Here is a 20,042-nt window from a genome sequence, read left to right on the forward strand (position 1 = left end):
ATGACTTCCTCACATTTATTCTTGATGATCTGGCTCCAAATCCATCTTTTATATTCAATACTTTTTTTTCTCTTCCCTTCAAAGCCAAACATGTTTCTAAGTTTTACTGGTTGGATGATCACAACAGAATCTCAAACAAGCCAGTGTTTTATGTTTTATGTTCAGAGTGAACAAACATTTCCCATAGCTTTTACGAGTGCCTTTACAACAAAGCCAAAAGTGCACGGGCTCAATCATGACCACCACTTACTCTGAGGAGTGTGGAAACATTAAGGAATTCTTACGGAATTATGTAGAGAATTATGGAAAAATCAGGATGTTCTTGCCCTCTACCTGATGTGTTGATAAGTGAATAAAGGATCAGGCATTTTGCTTTCGCTTTTAAAAATTGCCGTAATAAGCATTTTATGGTGGTGGCAGATCATCTTATACTTCCGAGTAGAAGTAAGAAAGTTTCTGAACATGCAAACCTGTCTATATTTCATTCCAAATCAGTGAGGTGTATCTGTAGACAGACTCACCTTTCTGGCCTGTTAATTTTACTGTGAGTTTCATACTCTATCCTCAAAACCATGTTGTTCACCTGTGCTCAGTCAATAACAAATTCGCAGGAAAAAAACATTAAATGGGTGGAGGACCAGATTTATCATGGAAGGGGGGGATTTTTTTGGTAATACTTTGGTCCATTTCAACACTATCTAGTAAGTTGGGAATACAGGTCTTAACTCAGGTAATTCCGATTGAATACACATTTTCCAAGTTATATGAATAATGAAGGTGGTGTAGATTGTCTCTGCACAAACCAATTTAAGTAGCACATTAAATGATACTATGTTAGCCTCTCCTTGCCCTTATGCCATTCTATAGCTTAGTAGCATGATTACTATTTAATAAAGGGAAAGTAAGTATGAAACAAAAATTGGAAAACAAAGACCTATCATTTATTTATATTTCTTATATTTTTTTCGGTTTTGTAGATAGATTGCAGATAGTTGGGAAAAAATACATTGCTCATTCCAATAAGTTTTTTTAATTAGAAAAAAAACTACTTTCTTTGGGATTTTTAATTATAAAGTTTTATTTCCTGAACCACTAAGTTGTTATCATAGATGTTTAAAATATTCCTATGGTTATAATTTATTAGTTTTTGAAAAATACAGATAATAACCAGCTGGCCCAAAATGTATATTGCAAATATTTTTGCAAAATTAAGGGTAGCTTCTTAAGGACAATTTGGTGATCACTATTAAGTCTCCCACCCATATCTAGTTTGGATTTGGATGTTGTTTGCATTTGTGGGGAGTTTGTTTATGTCTTTTATTCTCCACAAACTAAATTATACCCTTGGGCCATCAAAATGTATATTTACTTATCTATCAAGGTCTCACCGGGAGCTTTCATTTTATGCAATGAATAATGGCCTGACCCAGCTCTTTCAAGATCAATGAGACTTTGCAAGTAATATAGTCTAACTGAATTGTCTCTGCTCACAGAGCTGGTAAGGAGGAGAAATGGCCATTGAATGGCATTTTGACTCCTCATCAAGAATTCAGCAGTGAGGGCACCATTTAATCTAAATTAACAGATTTGAAAGGAGTAAAGGAAAATAACCAGACACATTCATACCTCGACAATGCTTATTCTTCCAGTTAATATAGTTAGCTGGAGACCATGGTTTTCAGAGTCAGGAAAAACTCAAGTCAAACATCAGTTGACTAGTTTTGTGACCTGAGGCTAGTTATCAAACCTTGCAGATGCTTTATTTATCCTCTTGTAAAATGGAGTAGAAATAGTCTAATTACTGAATAACGTAATAACTGTCTGAAAAGCCCCTGCCAGATAGTGAATATGCACTAATTGGTTTATGCATTTATGATGTATGTATTTTAGTATTTGATGTATTTTATTATGATGACGTGTTTTATTATTTCTCACACCTAAATGTCTGTTGCAGATTGTCACAGGAGAAATGGATACAGCAATGGTCAGTTCTCCACTGAGAGGTGTTTAACTTTTCGGGAGATATTAGGCAATATCTGGAGATGGTTTTGTTATCACAATGGGGAAGAGACGGAAGGTACCCCTGGCATCTAGCAGGTAGAATCCAGGAACATTGCTAAATATCCCACAACACAGAGAACAGACCTCACAACAATAACCTGGCCTAAAATAACAAGGTAGAGATGGAAAAATCCTGGGATGTGTTGAAAACATCCTAAAGTTCTTCACCTCCAATGACCTGAGGACAAAAATAGATCCTCATTGCCCATAAGGTAAATGCAAATTAAATTATGGCTTAGGCTGAATTATTTTCAATTAAACTTATTATAACTAACATTTTACTTCAAAAAAGCAGTTTTCTGACACACTCTTAAGTTTTCATATGTTTTATATCATATGCATGAAATATAATCATGATATGTTCCTTACAGAAATTCAGGAGACGATTATAAATGGCATGATTCAAGAAATATTTTTTTAAATTGAGCTTACAGAGTCTGTGAGATCTTATCGAACTCGTTGGCTTGGGAATATGTGTACATATGTATATAAATACCCACATATATATTCATACATACTTATATACAAATATAGACATATATACTTATCTACTATATATACTATATTTATATATATGCTATATATATCCTGAGCTTTCCAATGAAACAACTATGAGGAAGGAAAATATCTAATTGCAGATCCACCTAATTCTCCTAAATCATCAATCATCTGGCTGAGGTATTTGACATTTAGAAGTGTTTCTGCTTGGGGCACCTGGGTGGCTCAGTCAGTTAAGTGTCCGACTCCTGATTTTGGTTCAGGTCATGATCTCGTGGGTTCGAGCTCTGCATCAGGTTCTGTGCTGATGGCATGGGACCTGGTTGGGATTCTCTCTCTCCCTCTGTCTCTGCCTCTCTCTTTTTCTCACTCTCAAATACATAAATAAATATTTTTTTTAAATAGAAATGCTTCTGCTTAACAACAAACGGATGACTGCCAAGATAGCATTCAGGTTATTGTCCTCATTTTTGCTTCACTTTTTCTCCTTGTCCCCCAAGGATCCTTGAAAACCCTAGAGACTGAAGAACAATTCCAATTTCTTTGACTGGATTGTAAAACATCCCATGCTGATAAGATTATTTTCCAATCAAGGTACATGCACTCTACTGAATCAAAAACACTGTCTATAGAATCTGAGTGCCACCTCCAAAAATAAAAAGACTACATAGAAATGCTAGAAATCCCAGTAAAAAGGATTATAATTTTCTTCTCCTCATTTATCTCTCTTTCTTCATTTCCTAAGTTTCTCCTTATTTGAGATAAAAGGGCAATATCTCTAGACTTACAGATTGAAGACATTGACCAATTGCCCACCAACTATGTCATTGAGAAACTTTGATCTTGAGCACATTTTTTTTTTTACCTCAGTTGTATTTTTTTTTAATTTTTTAATGTTTATTTTTGAGAGAGAGAGCATGAACAGGAGAGAGGCAGAGAGAGAGGGAGACACAAAATCTGAAGTAGGATCCAGGCTCTGAGCTGTCAGCACAGAACCTGATGCAGGGCTCAAACTCACAAACTTCCAGATCATGACCTGAGCTGAAGTCAGATGATCAACCGACTAAGCTACCCAGGCACCCCTTACCTCAGTTGTATTTTTTAAGTGAAGATGATACCTGCAGTGTAGAGGTTTTTTCATATATGCGTATATATATTTTAAATATTAATTAATATTTTTATACATATTTGAAATATTAACAGAGTATAGACAGGCATTTTTTAAAAATCTCCAATGTCTGTTTACCTATTTAAAATCACTTGAATGGAGGAATTTTAGTAAAGAATACCAATTAAATCCTCAAAGGTCGAGAAAACTACAGCAAATTCAATAAGGCACTTATTACTGGCTTATCTATAGAGAACACCCACTGAGTTGACTGTGTATTTTTTTCTGTGACCAAAATAAATTCATGTTCTCTGCCCCAGAAATGTGACTCCTTACCTGAAACTTATGATTTTTCCCAAGATTTCTAGACAAGTTAATATGTTTAAAATAATTGAATAGTACACTAAGTTTAGTTTGCTAAGTTTAGTTTGAGAAGGATTATAGACCATTGCTCAGCGATATACAGTAAATAATCAAGAATGCTGAGGTTAATTAGGGGGTATTATCTAATATAAAATAATGACTTAATATATGCAAAACACATTTAGTCTTTATCATGTGTCAGGCATGTTTAAATATAAGGTATGATTATCATCAACACCATCATGTGAAGGACAGGAGCAGGCAAATAGAATTTACATATCTTTTCACTCAGCTTGAATTCATTGGAACTTAGGGCCAAGTTAAAGGCCATGTAATCATATTCACTCATTATTGTATTTATTTGACTTCATTGAATTAATTCCTTTATTCATTCATTCAACAAATATGTTTGAGCCCAGTGCTGGCTACTGGAGATACAAAGACAACCAATAACATTTAATTCCTCCTCTCAGGAAGCTCACAGTCTATCAGGGGAAGCAGGCATCAGTCAGATGATAATACAAACTGCACGCATGACTGTAAACGTGCTGTTTTGGTGAAGGAGAGGGAGGGCAGGTAGGTGATGTCAGGTATAGAAGCTTCTGTGGGGAAGAAATGTGGGATCTGGATGCTGTGGATGGAATCAGAGTTCAAAGGTGAGGGTAGAGCATCACCGACAGGGAACAGCACTCATCATTCGTGTGCGTGGAGGGCATGTGTCATCAATAAAACGAGAAGCTGAACAAAGGTCCTGGGACCAGAGGACAGAGAGAAAGGGAGCACTTAGGGAGTGGTGATCGTATTTACAGAACATAAGCATTTGGTTTATACATTTTAAATATGCCACTCCAGGGGCGCCTGGGTGGCTCAGTCAGTGATGCACTGGACTCTTGACTTCAGCTCAGGTCGTGATCTCACGGATTGGGAGCTCGAGCCCTGCATCATGCTGACAGTGTGGAGCCTGCTTGGGATTCTCTCCCTCTCTGTTTCTCTCTCTCCTTCTCTCTCTACCCTTCCCCCACCCATGCTGTGCATCTCTCTCTCTCTCAAACTAACTAACTAAATAAACAAACTTTAAAAAAAAGACGCCACTTCATTTACTTCCTCAAAGATTCCTATGAGGTAGACACTATCAATAACTCAGTTTCCTCGTTGAGGATATCCAGGGTCAGAGAGGTTAATGAACTTACACAGGGTCTACTCCCAGCTAGTAACTGGCAGAGCTGGGGCTCAACTGCTGATGCTGAGGGTCTAAGCCTCACCACAGTGTGGAGGTTAAGAGGTTAGTATGGCTCAGACCACACAGGGACCTGGAGATTTGTTGTTGTTGCTTTCTTTATTCTAAGAGCAATACAACGACGTTGAAGGATTTTTAACTGGCAATGGGTTAGACCTGGTTTAGGTCTAAAAACCCAAATGAGTCTACCTGCGTTTGTGGAAAATCTAAGATTGGCTTACTTGGTGCAACCACGAAACAAAGACAAGTTACGAGGTGGTTGGAAACATCGTGGGAGGACGACGTGGCACTGTGCAGCAGAAATGGAGAGAAGTATGCAAACTCCATACTTACCTTGTGTGAATGCCTACAGCCAGACATCTGATTTATACACCGATTAGTTAAAACTCCTTTGATTGGCAATTAATTGGTTTATAGAATTAAATTCAAGACTAAAGCTGTCTATCTAGCAATTGATGTATCGATTTTATGATTTCACTATAAAAAATTGAGGTCGAATCCCCTTGTCCTGGATTTCTATCCAACTAAAAGTTTCTGATGTCTGCAGTGGTCCCACTTGATCTCCATCCAATTTTTCACACATTTTCATGTGTAAAATTACATGTAAATACACCAATAAAAATTTAGTTCCTTTTAATATTTAAATAAAACAAACTACCTTAGCTCTAGTATTCAGAATGCCAACTTGAAAAACAATGGGAAATTATTATTGCTTAGGTATTCCTGTTGCACAGCTTAGGAAATAGAAACTCAGACAAAGAGATTTCCCCTAAAGCTACTCTACTAGAAATGATGGAGCCAGTATTCACACTCAGGCATTTGTCACCAATTAATGTCACAAGGTTAATGCTTCTCAAAGAATGGAAAACTCGAGGTTAAACCATCCAGGGCTCCTGGGTGGCTGTGTCGGTTAAGCGGTTGACTCTTGTTTTCAGCTCAGGTCATGATCTGATGTCATGATCTCATGGTCAGTGAGTTCGAGCCCTGCATCAGACTCCATGCTGAAGGTACAGAGCCTGCTTGGGATTCTCTCTCTCTCTCTCTCTCTCTGTCAAAATAAAGAAATAGTCTTAAAAAAGAAAAGATTAAACCATCCACTCACAATCCATAAGAAGAAACCATTTTTTGTTAAATTATTATACATGTTAATAATTATAATTCATGAATTTATAAGTATTCTCCTTTCAGACAGCAGCCTTGGTTGTTCAGTGGCATCACTTAGAAATCCTAACATTGAGTACAAAATGGGCTGAAGAATCAAAACGTATCTGAAGGATAAGAAACGTCTACAACTCATCTAGCTATCTTTAGATCAAAGACTCTGTGGGTGTGCACGTGTGTGTGCACCGAATAATCTTCTTAACATGTGGTGTGTCTGTAAACATAGCCAGTGATGCTAACATAATACACCCTCAATACACCTTAAGGTAACTTGAAGAAAAAAATACCTGCCATCAATGATATCTGAGCTAGTAGTTTAAAAATAAAACAAAACAAGGACAAAAACCTTTCAAGTCTTTGAAATTCTGCTCTTGAAGGAAATGCCTTGAAAAACCATCTTGGGCATTTTCCGTACTCTCCTTGTTCAGGAAACCACTGAGAATGTGTAAGATTTGTGCTATATATTTGAAACCAAATACTTTCTGTTTCATCCGATTTCTTTGAAAGATCCTTGTTTTTAAGATGTTTGTCACCACTTGGAAGTGAAACAAAGTATAGAGGGTTTTCGTCCTGGAGACATTTTGTTCTCCCGGTCCCCAGTCTAGGCATTCGGAATCACACAGTTTTAGGAAGAATACTTCTTTTTAGGTTTATTAAATGTTAACTCCGCTCAGGCCTCTTAGAGGACTACAGACACTGATTGCAAGTTTCCTAAACTTGCTACGAATTTGTAGTGCTGAGAATTTCTCCTCATAGAACATTCTTGATAGTTTAGACTATTTCCTGTCAAAAAAGAAGGAAAGAAAAACAACATCCTTTCCTGTAGTGAAAAGGTTTCAGATTCCAAAATCTAATATTTCTACAATGGTGAAATATGCTATTAATTAGAGTTAAGAATGAATGAATGAATGAATGAGTGAATAAATAAATAAATGCCTTGCCTTTTTTCTGAGAACTCACAGAGTATAATTAATACAGGAGGGAATTTTCACGGACTCACACCAGGAGACACCACCAAGAGTCAAAACCTGGCAGAGAATTGCAAAGGGCGTGGTTTTTAAAATAGGGATTGGGGAGTCTGGGTGGCTCAGTCGGTTGAGCTTCCGACTTCGGCTCAGGTCATGATCTCACGGTCCGTGAGTTCGAGCCCCGCGTCGGGCTCTGGGCTGACAGCTCAGAGCCTGGAGCCTGCTTCCGATTCTGTGTCTCCCTCTCTCTCTGACCTTCCCCCATTCATGCTCTGTCTCTCTCTGTCTCAAAAATAGAATGAAACATTAAAAAAATAAAATAAAATGAAATGAAATAAAATCGGCAGGGATTGCACGTCTGGATGTCTGTGGCAGATTGTTTGCAAGGGTGGCCAAAAGAACGATTCTCCTTTGTCTGCACCACTGGCTTGGTCCCTCTCACAATGACTCTGGATTTAGGCAAAGCAAAGGAACAATGACACACTTGATGTACCTGAGCTGTGAAAAGTGTTCACATCTGGGACCACTGTGACCACCCCCATGGGACGGAGTCTTGGTCCCATCCCGCTGGAACCTGAGAGACATGTGACTTGGTCACCTCAGCCTTTCACCTGGCCTGGAGCTGAGCATCTGAGTGCTAGTGAGGGCATCCTAGACCAGCCTTGGGCAGCCTAGCCCAAACTCGAAGAACCATTTAGCTGATCTAAAGGTCTATGAAAATTCAGTTAATAAGTATTGGAGTCTGTTTGCACTACTGTAATCAAGGACTACAACAAGAGACCACATATAAGGGACTGTATTTACAGAGATTTTTAATCTTTGATAGTTCTTCTATCATCCAGGTTCCAAACGGAATGAGCAGGTGCACTCAGAGACTTTGAGGGGAATTTAATGAAGGAGTTATTTACAGAAGTGAGGGCAGGCATAAATTAACCATTTGGTGATGCTGAGATTTCCAAAACTAGGGACATCGGATTGGTTTACCACTTCTACACCTCAGAGAGAATAAGGTAAAAGGGTCCAGCAGGATCCATTGAAAATAATGGGAGGGCGAGCGAGGCGAGCCCGTCAACAAGAAACAGTGTTTAGGGAAACACAGGTGCTGATGTGTAGCTGGAGTAGGGAAGAAATGCTCGGCTATTTCTCTCCCTATTCTCTTACCGGCCAACCAAATCAGAAGCCAGAAGGTTAGGAAATGCAGGGGATTCATCCCTGGGGCGCAAGCCTCCCAGGCTACGGGACGGGACCGAGAAGGAGAGAGCATGGTGTGCAGGGAGAGGGGAGAGGTAAGGCTACATACAGCTCTACCTAAGGGTGTTACGCACTACCGTTCTCTTCATCGGCTTGGCCTACAACGGCAACAAGCTCAGGGCAGAGTAAAAAGGCCGCCATCCAAGGGTATTAATCTGAAATGGCACACATTCCGGTGTGTGATCTGGGAGTTTGATCACATGCGATGTGAATTCTGCTTCTGCCATGTAGATAGAGCTCGATAACAGGCAGACAGCCTGCCCTGGGCCTCAGTTGTACCAAGTGTGCAAATGCAACAATAATAACCTCTAAAAGGTTTACAGGGATACTTCACGTGGAAATACTAGTTCCTTCCTTGCTAGAAATATCACTGCACTCCACCCCCCCCCCCCCCAACAAATGCCCTTTAAAAATGTAACACTGCGGGGCGCCTGGGAGACTCAGTTAAGTGCCAACTTCCGCTCAGGTCATGATCTCATGGTTCGTGAGTTCGGGCCCAGCATGGGGCTCTGTGCCTACAGCTCAGAGCCTGGAGCCTGCTTCGGATTCTGTGTCTCCCTCTCTCTCTGCCCCTCCCCTCCCCTCCCTTACTCCCTCTCTCTCTCTCTATCAAAAATACAGAAACTTTAAAAAAAAAAAAGTTTATCTTTAAAAAAATAAAAATGTAACAGTTATTACTGCCTACACGAAAATCCCCAGATCTCAACCAGTAAACTACCAGATTCCGAAACGTTCACTTTTCCTTTCTCAATCTTTCAAAGTTATAAATAAATCCTACTTTTATGTGCATTGTGGCCTATATTGTTTCAGAGATTGGTTTCCCTAATCCGTATTTTTCTTCCTCAAGGTTTTCACACGCCCACACACCGAGACGCACACTTCTTTTCTTCTATGCCTCAAGTATTAGTTTCTTATCAAGTGCAGTTCAGCCCCAAATCACAATCTCCCGGCAAAATGAAATCAAGACCAGAGACTTTCCAAAAATCAGTGGATTGTATACTTACAGAAATACCACCCCACATTTCATTATTAATCAAATCCATTTGCATGCTGCTAATATTCTGTAGACTCTTATTATAACTGGTATTAATTCTGTCTCTTGGATGTTGTGAATTCTCTAAGATCCTGTTGGCCAACAGTGCCTGGGCCGAATCTGAAAATGTGTATGTTTGATGTAGCTTGTGATGTGAGGAAATAATCTTACAGCCTTAAAATCCTTCATTAAATTCAATATTATCTTAAGAAATCCTAATTAACTTAATCTTCACCTCCATCTTCATTTTCTTTTCGGTGACTTCATTCTAGGCTGGCCTGCCCATGACCTGGAGAACATTGGCTTCACATTAGATGAAATGTTACTAAAGCCTCAGAAAATAACCTTTTAATTACCTTTTAAACTCTATAAAGAGAATTTGCTTTCTAGCGTGACATCATCCCGTGATGGTTTTAGCACACTCATTTTAGTCCCTTGCTGCGCTAACTTATCTTGGTTTACAGAGATAACCAACCAGATGTTGAAATATTAAAATAGGTTCTCTCTGTGCATTTCTACTCAAAGAGGTTGCAACCAAAGAATACCTCCACGTTTCCCACACAGTTTTGCATTTATTTATTACACATTTATTCCGTAGTGTCTCGCAAAGAGCACTGCAAATAACGGTCTGGTTGGCATGATCACAAAGATTCTGAGGAAGCAAAAGAATCTGTAGAGACACAATGACAAGCGGTCATTTTTAAAGTCCTTGAAATAATGCCAAAGAAATTTTATAGCAACACATATGGGTCGTCCTACGCACCCCAGATCTTCTGTATAGTACGGACAATACCACGTTTTACAAAATGATACTCCTATTTTTTTCTGATGATTAAATAGAGCCTTGAAAAGGAAGTTGTGGGAGACCAGCTTCAAATTGAAAAACTTGAAGTTTTTTCAACTTTTAGGTCTTATTTTCAGCCTACCTACCATTTGTAGAAACATGATTCCCACAAATTTACCTGGTTAACTGTTTGATCCATGTGCATTGGTCAGCTGCCATGTTTTTGAAACGTGTTTTCATTCATAGATACCTAGATGATGTAGATTATTTTTTTTTATTTTTTTAAATGTTTATTTATTTCTGAGACAGAGAGAGATGGAACATGAGTAGGGGAGGGGCAGAGAGAGAGGGAGACACGGAATCAGAAGCAAGCTCCAGGCTCTGAGCTGTCAGCACAGAGCCTGACACGGGGCTCGAACTCACAAACCGTGAGATCATGCTCTGAGCCAAAGTCGGTCGCTCAACCGACTGAGCCACCCAGGCGCCCCAAGATGATGTATATTCTTAAAAGAATAAAATCTGGATTGTTTTTTACATACAATGTATGTATTAAATTATAAAATGTTGAATGGAAAAAATTTACTTATTCAGCCATGCATTTATACATATTTTCTAATCACTGGGCTGGAAATGGAAGACAAATACAAAAGAATCCTATTTAAGTTATCCAAAAATTATAAAGCGAGGGGCACCGAGGTGGCCCAGTTGGTTAATCATTAAACTCTTGATTTCAGCTCAGATCATGATCTCAGGGTTCGTGAGTTTGAGCCCCACATAGGGCTCTACATTGACGGGGCAGAGCCTGCTTGGGATTCTGTCTCCCTCTCTCTCTGCCCCTCCCCCAAGTGTGTGCTCTCTCATTCTCTCTCAAAATAAATAAATAAACTTTAAAAAAGTATAAAGCGAGAAACCTTGGATATTTACTATAGAAGTTGATCGCTATAGGATGAGAAAGTACAGGTACATTTAATCTTCACTTGGGAGAGAAAGTGGCCTTGGAGTTGTGCTTTGAGCACGGGTAGGATTTGGTCATCTAGGATAGAAGATGCAATCACTCCAGATGTGGGAAATAAGTTTAGCAAAGGTGGCAGGATGTATGATGAGTGGTCAGAGACGAGGGCACTCTAATAAAGGAAGGTTCTACATCAGCACGGGGAATGCTTCAAAAAACATGGATTTGTGCTTTAAAAACTTAGTTCCTATGGGATATTGAATCAATGGAAGGGGAAAGACAAATTGCATCAGGCCCTTCAGAGGCCACCACGGTAGTAGAAATTACTGTCACCAATCTTTGCTGTCATACCCATATCAGATAAAAAAAAGGAGCACATACCATATACCCCTGATTATTATTTATTTATTCATAATTTATGTGCATATATTTATATATTATTCCATCAATATATGATGTAGACTATCATACATACATAGAAATAGAAATAAAAAGATAAATGCCACATTTAATTTTTTTTTTTTTAGATTCCACCTATAAGTGAGAGCAAATGACTTTTCTCCTCCGACTTATTTTACTTTAACATAATGCCTTCAAGGCCCGTTCATGTTGTCACAAATGACAAGATTGCTTTCTTTTTTAGGGATGAATTATATTCCATTATGTGTGCATATGTATCACATTTTGCGTATATGTTTTTCCCAGTAACTAACATAGTACTAAAATGCTTGAGACTTATGTAACATTATATTCAGCTGTGTCTTATATGAGCCCCCTCTCCTTGCTCTCCTCTACACCCCCCCCAATACCAGCCAGTCTCAGACTCTCAGTACCATTCTGAAGGATTAATTCTGTCACCCAACTGTTCCTAACTGTTCCTGGTGCTCTGCTTACATTGTATGGTAAGAAATCCTATTTAACTTTTCCAGATTAATCTCTATTGTTCACTTTTATCCAAGACATAGATTTTTTTTTTAGAAACATCTCTTATTTTCAGGAAAGAAGGCTAAGTGATCACTTGATATATATCCCTTTTCTGTCTAGTCTCAGTTATTTGGCTTCTGCCTAGTTTTCTAGATAATTCCCATTACTTTTCTTCACCCTATAATCCAAGTAAATGACAATTCTTTGTTTTAAATATTTATTTATTTATTTATTTATTTATTTATTTATTTTGAGAGAGAGAGAGAGTATGTGCAAGAACGAGGGAGGGGCAGAGAGAAAAGGGGAGAGAGAAAATCCTAAGCAGGCTCTGTGCTATCAGTGCAGAGCTCAGCCCAGGGCTCAATCTTACGAACTGTGAGATCACGACCTGAGCTGAAATCAAGAATCAGATGATCAACTGACTGAGCCACCCAGGTGCCCCAATATATGATAATTCTTCAGAGAAAAATGAGTTCCCTGATTTTAGGAACTTTTCTATTCATGTCTAATTTATGGTATTGTCAGAACACAAAATATATGTGCAAGTGTAAATTTCACAGACTTGTTTGCAAATAATAATAATAATAAAATATTTATCTATGAGTCACCCTAATCTTTATTTCAAATTATCATTTGGCTCTCTGATAGAATATGAATCTTTTCAATAAAAACTTAAGTTAAACTATTTCTTTCTGAAGGTGCATTAAGTTTCAGAACAGAGGAAGGTTTGGGAATAATCAATTTCCATCATTTGGAGCACAATACACATATCTAATGGCCCCAGACCATTTTTGGCCATATGTAGGAATGCTTGTATTCAACAAAACCTATTGAGAACCTACTATTTGCCTGCTTCTGAGCTAACCAGTGGATAGATTTTTAATAAATGAATGAAGGCTTTCATAACTTCGGTTATGGTTTCAAGTCAAGTCTCCCCCTTCACTGAACTGTTCAAACAAGTAGGTGATAAATGGGATCTGAATATTGGTCTATGTAGATTTGCTCCTCATGCTTCTGGGATAACAGCCCTATGGTGTACTTTTTTTTTTTTTTAATTTTTTAGAATATTTATTTATTTTTGAGAGAGAAAGAGCACAAGTGGGGGAGGGACAGAGAGAGACAGGGAGACACAGAATCTGTATCAGGCTCCAGGCTCTGAGCTGTCAGCACAGAGCCCGGCGTGGAGCTCGAATCCATGAACTGTGAGATCATGACGTGAGCCGAAGTTGGACGGAAACTTAACCAACTGAGCCACCCAGTCGCCCAACCCCATGGTGTACTTTAACTAGGCTTTGTAGCCTGAGTACATGATAGGTTTTTTTCATAGTCAAGGTTTTGTGGTAACTTGTTTTCCTTTCTTTATTCTTTTTCCTTCTGTCAGATTATTTCCTCTGGCCACCTTAAGCAATCAAAGACTCTTCAGTTTGAAATAGGAACAGTGTTTGGTAATGCTTATGCCTCGGGAGTCGGACTCTCTAGATCTTATTCTGCACTTGGCCAAAAGTATGATCTAGGATAAGTAATGAAAATCTCTTCATCTTCTTTCTTTTATCTTTTTTAGTTTATTTATTCATTTTGAGAGAAAGAGAGAAAGCAAAGTGGAGGAGGAACAGAGGGAGATTGAGAGAGAGAGAGAGAGAGAGAGAGAGAATCCCAATCAGGCTCTGCACTGACAGCACAGAGCCTGATGTGGGGCTTGAACCCACAAACTATAAGATCATGACCTGACCCAAAATCAAGAGTAGGATTCTTAACCAACTGAGCCACCTAGGTGCCCCATCTTCTTTATCTTAGTAGGACAATAATAATAATACCCTTCCCTCCAGATTGTTGTGAGTAGTGTGCCCAGCATAAAATGGCAATAATAACACTACTTTCATGAACATTAAAATCCAATAGGAGAAAAATAGATACACACAAATTGCTTCTGCGTTTTCTGGCATTTATCTCCATGATGCCAGATCCATTTCTGTAAGGTAAGCCATCAGTCTCAGGTTTTCAATGAAAGATTATTCACTCTGGGACCTCAGTTCCTGCATTATTCATGCCATTCTGCATGCAGCCAGATTTATGTGTCAGGAAAAACATACAAATGGAATCCGATTTACTTGCACAAGTTCCTGGAGCATTTGATTTATGTTTGAGTAAATAAAGACATATCTTATAGGTATTGGCTTCCCTTCTCTTTAGGAATGGAAGTGCAATGCTTCAAATTCTTTTCTTGGCAAGCATAGACTTCTGAAGTTGTGCAAGCAATGTGACTTCAAATCATATACTTTCAATTTTCTCCTGTGTTCATTACGCTTTTGTGTTAGCGTCGAGCACTTCCGGTGTCAAGACAATGGAAAAATTCTACAGCTCTTCACCACTGGAAAAGGCTCAAGCATTTATAGTTTAGAATCAAATGATATAAGAAACTCAAATACGGAATTCAGATGTAGAAATTTACATAAACTGTTATCAAGCTATGTGGAGTTTGGGCTACAAATGTCATCCCAAATCACCCAAGTGTAGGGGGACATTTAACATTGCCAACAAATAACTCTCCTTCAAGAGGGTCCTAAATTGGTCCGAGCACTTTCATCCAGTCTTGAATCCATTGTATTCATTTTGCATAAGTGTCTCCAGTAGGTGAAGGTATAGATCAGTAGCTATTTTCTCACGCCTTAGTTTTCAATCCAGTTCAAGACCAAGTCTTTGGACAGTCTCCGAAATCATTATCAGTACTCCTCAGAAGCATCAAAGTCATGGAAAACAAAGAAAGACTGAGCAAGCATCAAAGGAAACTAGGGAGAGGGAGCAATCTAAATACATGTGATACCGTGAATTGGATCCTGGAACAGAAAAAAAGAAAAGGTATTTATGGAAGCAGGAATGAAATTTAGATAAAGTCTGGGGCTTAGTGAATACAAGCAGCATACCACTATTGGTTTCTTATTATTGGTAAATATGCGATAGCAATATGGGACTATACCATTGGGAGAATCTGAAACAGTTGAAGGATATACTGGAATTCTGTATTGTCCTTGAAAATATTCTGTAAATCTAAAATTATTTCAAACAAAAACATTTATTGGGGCACCTGGGTGACTCAGTCAGTTGAGCGTCTGACTCTTGACTTCGACTCAGGTCATGATCTCACGGTTTGTGAGTTTGAGCCCCACGTTGGGCTCTGCACTGACAGTGTGGAGCCTCCTTGGGATTCTCTGTCTCCGTGTCTCTCCCTCTGCTCCTCCCCCACTTACTCTCTGTCTCTCTCTCTCAAAATAAAAAAAAAAAAATAATAAAACGTTTATTAAAGACACACAATGGTAACAAAAGCTCTTTGAACATGGAATACAAGAAAATTAATGTTTCTTTTTTCTGGTCAGTTTTCTTTTAATGTTTATTTTGAGAGAGATAGAGAGTGAGCGGGAGAGGGGCAGAGAGAGAGAGGGATACAGAGAATCCCAAGGAGGCTCCACACTGTCAGTGCAGAGTCCAACACGGGGCTCAAACTCACAAACCGTGAGATCATGACCTGAGCTGAAATCAAGAGTCAGACGCTTAACCACGACACCCAGGAGCCCTTTTGTGGACAGTTTTACAAAACAAGAAAGATGTCTCCGGATGATACACAAGCCACTTTCTCTCCTCCTGTCTCTTGAGGTCTAAATTATTATGACCCCCCCCAAAATTAGTGAGTCTGCACTGGCAGCGACTTAAACATCACCCAATGTGAATGAAGGTTTATTTGCTTATTCGTGCAACCTAAAGTTCCTTTTGCTGCTAATTTCTGTAAAAAGTATCTACCCCCAGAACTTGAAAACACATTTTATAGGAAGATATGGTAGCAGATTGATGGAACCCCTATAGTTTAAGTCAGACTTTTAAAACCAAGCGTAGTTTTAAATTAGGGTTAATGAATGAGAATACGTAAACTAGAAAGTGAACTTTTCTTTTAAAAAAATCACATTTTATACAACAATAAAAAGGAAAAGAGGACCACTGGTAAATGGGTCCAGAATGTGTCCATTCACATCATCTCATCTCTCAAAGTAATACGTTTCAGCTGTTACCCAACACCCTCAGAATAAAATTTTCATTGCCTACAACAGCACAGGCGGCACCATGAGTCTATTATCCCTGAACATTTCTCCAGCCTTATCCCATTACCCTTTCTCACTCATCTTCCCATTGTGGCTGTTCAACGCTGTTGGTCTGCCATGGGTGGTCCACCCTGAAGCTAAAAGTAAAGCTTGGGTTTTGGTCTTATTTATAGGGGGCTTTGCGCGGCCATATGCACTTATAAAATTTTCAGAAGTAAGTTATTTGAACTGCACTTGCTTCTGACAATGATCTCTCTCTATTCCAATGTCCCCGTCATTACAGATGCTGTCCCACGATGGGCAGCATTGGAGCGACCAAGATCATTGTGGGGTTCTGGCTAAAGGGAAGGAAGATCTGAGGTGCATATGCATGTAATTTTAGGGTGCTGGAAATGTTTGCGTAGTGCATACTCACTTTCATGTATATTTACAAGTTTCTAGGTGCTAGGGTCTGAAAGTCCTCCAAGAATGTATCTACTACTGACTGTACCAACTCGTCAGGGGTAGTGACAAAGAAATGAAGAGCCAAGGTCCTATGACGATATGTTGTGTGTCCTATGGTGCCCAGCAATGGGAGAAGGATGTTCACAGAAGAGAAATTTCTTATTTCCACGGAAGCTAATATGTGGAAAATTCTTCCACACCTCATGGCCCTCACGTGAAAGAAAGCTGACTTCCCTAATCTGACAAAATTCCTAAAAATTACAGAATGTCACCAAAAAGTTGTAACACTTAAAGAAACATTTGTAACTTATCAGAAAAACCAACCAACCACACTAGAGGGATGACTGAAATACCTTTTTCTTCTCAGTGCAGAAAATACTCAAAGAAAATCTTGATGTGTTATGAACAGGTTATCAAAGAGTGGGTAGCCAAAAATGTATGTGAAAGTGATATAGAAGTATATTTATGTTACTCTCTGTATGTCTTTGTATTATTCATGAACCTTAAAAAATTTGTAATTGTAGTTTCCCTCATTCTAAGTACACATTAATATTCACATCAAGTTTTATACTTGCAATTTTTTATTATGTTATTTTAAGAGTCCCCAAAAGTGTGTGAACTTCAGACTTGACAAAACTTAAATCTGCCATTGGGTGTAAGATAATTTTAAAATTTATAATTGCGTGGCAATTGCACATATTGGACCAAAAGCTTACGTGGAGCCGTCTAGCACCCTAGTGCAAGAATTCACATTTGTAGACAGAGAATCATCTACAACACAGATGCAGGAAGAAACCAGACAGTGTGGCAGCCTGAGTACGGGTCCATTCTCTCTGCCTGACGAGAGCTGGCCTCTTCCTCCACGTCTCCACTTGGCGGGGGTGAATTTCGCGAGTTGCTGAAGTGTGTAGAATCCTTCTTAACACTCTAGCTAAGCTAGATGCCCAATTATGACCACTTAGCTTGGCTCAGTCTATGGCTGTCATATCGCCCATGGCAGGTTGGTGTGACTAAACTCATGCTCCCCTAGCAGGGACTCAATTTCCACCAAACAATTTAAAACAGCAATTAATGATTTGCTTCATAAAATATGGACTAAAAGGTAGTTCTGGGGGCGAAGGGAAGAGATTTCGCTGTCTATATGCCAAAAGATATCAGGAAGTAACCTATATTTACACATAATACTTCAACTTTTGGACTGAAATAACACAGGTATTTATTTCAATTTTTTTTTATTTCAGAGAAAGAGTGTGCATGCAAGCCGGAAAGAGGGGCGGGGGGGGGGGGGGGAGGGTGGAGAGAGAATCTGAAGCAGATTCTATGCCCAGTGCAGAGCCTGACACAGAGCTCAATCCCATGACCCTGGGATCATCACCTGAACCGAATTCAAGAGTCAGGTGCTCAACCGACTGAACCACCCAGGGGGTCCCTATTTTAAATCTTTAAAAAAAAAAGGTAATGTAATATATTTTAAACCCAAACAATGGCAGAAAAATGAGCAATCTACTGATATCCCCTGCTACCAAGAGCATAAAGAGATAATAATTCCAATATTAAGTTTAGAATACAAAAGAAACCCAAGTACCTTCTCAAGTCAAAAAAGCAAATAAAAGTAATAGCTTAGGTCATTAATATAATTCTTTAGAAAAATGTTCCTTTCTAATATAAAAAAATGAATGAGAATTAATATATACCCAATTTTTATATATACTCATACATGTTCACATATGTATCTACATACACAGAACCCTCCTTCCACCAGTATTGCGATATAAAATTTATTCCTGTGGCGCCTGGGTGGCTCAGTCGGTTGGGCATCCAACTTCGGCTCAGGTCATGATCTCATGGTTTGTGAGTTTGAGCCCCGCGTCAGGCTCTGTGCTGTGAGCAGAAGCCTGCTTTAGATTCCGTGTCTCCCCCTCTCTCTCTCCCTCCCCACTCACTCTCTGTCTCTCTGCTTCAAAAATAAATAAACATTAAAAAAAATATTCCTAACAAAACCTCATTCTTGCAATGTGAATACCAATTTCCATAGTTATTTTTGGAGGTTTTTCAGTTCTTTAACTTGTGTTTAGATGTTTTGTATAGTAGTTTATTATGGAACTTCATTTCCCTCATTTGGCCATTAAAATGATCTACTTCTACAACGGTATAGTATTTTGCACATATCATTTTTCTTCCTCTCCTCCTTCTGTTCTTTCTGTTTCATCTTCTTCTAAGCTCTATTATAACCATGTTCACATTTGTGGCTTTCAAAGAGGGCCAAAATGTACGGCAAAGAAAAACATCGTAAATTCATTATGAAACTCTACTGTGTGTATCCTTATATATTCTCCCGTCCACAAAGAATATATTAATGGGAATTTCTAATTTTGTTCTTCAGAATGAAATAGTGTTGAGTTGTCGAATTCCTGGGCCGCTAATACATTTTAAAGGCTGACACTATTCATTTTGTATGTTGAAAGACACCTTCGAATCCAGTAAATCAACCATTATTGTGAAAAACAGTTGACCTCTTTTTTTCTTTTCCTGTCTCTGCAGGGTACATCAATACTTTCTTGGGCCCAAAGGAAAGAAAGTACACATTCCTCTTATTTCCCAGATTTTCTGGTCCAACTGTACCTGTACTTATTGTCCTACCATTAATTGTCTAGGATCTTCGGTAAAAATCATTGTTTCCCTTCAGCAAGTTTTAGTCTTTTCAAGTCATAAATACGTTGCATATTTCTTTAAATTAAACAAACATTGGGGCGCCTGGGTGGCTCAGTCGGTTGAGCTTCTGACTTCGGCTCAGGTCATGATCTCCCAGCTCGTGGGTTCAAGCCCCCGCGTCGGGTTCTGTGCTGACAGCTCGGAGCCTGAAGCCTGCTTCCAATTCTGTGTCTCCCTCTCTCTTTGCCCCCTAACCCACTCGCATTCTGTCTCTGTCTCTCTCAAAAATAAATAAACATTTAAAAAAATTAAATTAAACAAACATGTATTAACTTCCTACATGTGTTATAAAATATTCTGTTACATACTTGTCTTAATCTTCTCAGGCTGCTGTAACAAACATACTATAAACCGGGCATCTTATAAACAGCAAACATGGATTCTCACAGTGCAGGAGGCTGGCAAGTACAAGATCATGGTGCAGACAGGAACAGCGTCTGATGAGAGCTTCCTCATTG

The sequence above is a fragment of the Panthera leo genome, chromosome E1, assembly GCF_018350215.1.
Source record: "Panthera leo isolate Ple1 chromosome E1, P.leo_Ple1_pat1.1, whole genome shotgun sequence".
In the NCBI taxonomy this organism is placed as follows: domain Eukaryota; kingdom Metazoa; phylum Chordata; class Mammalia; order Carnivora; family Felidae; genus Panthera; species Panthera leo.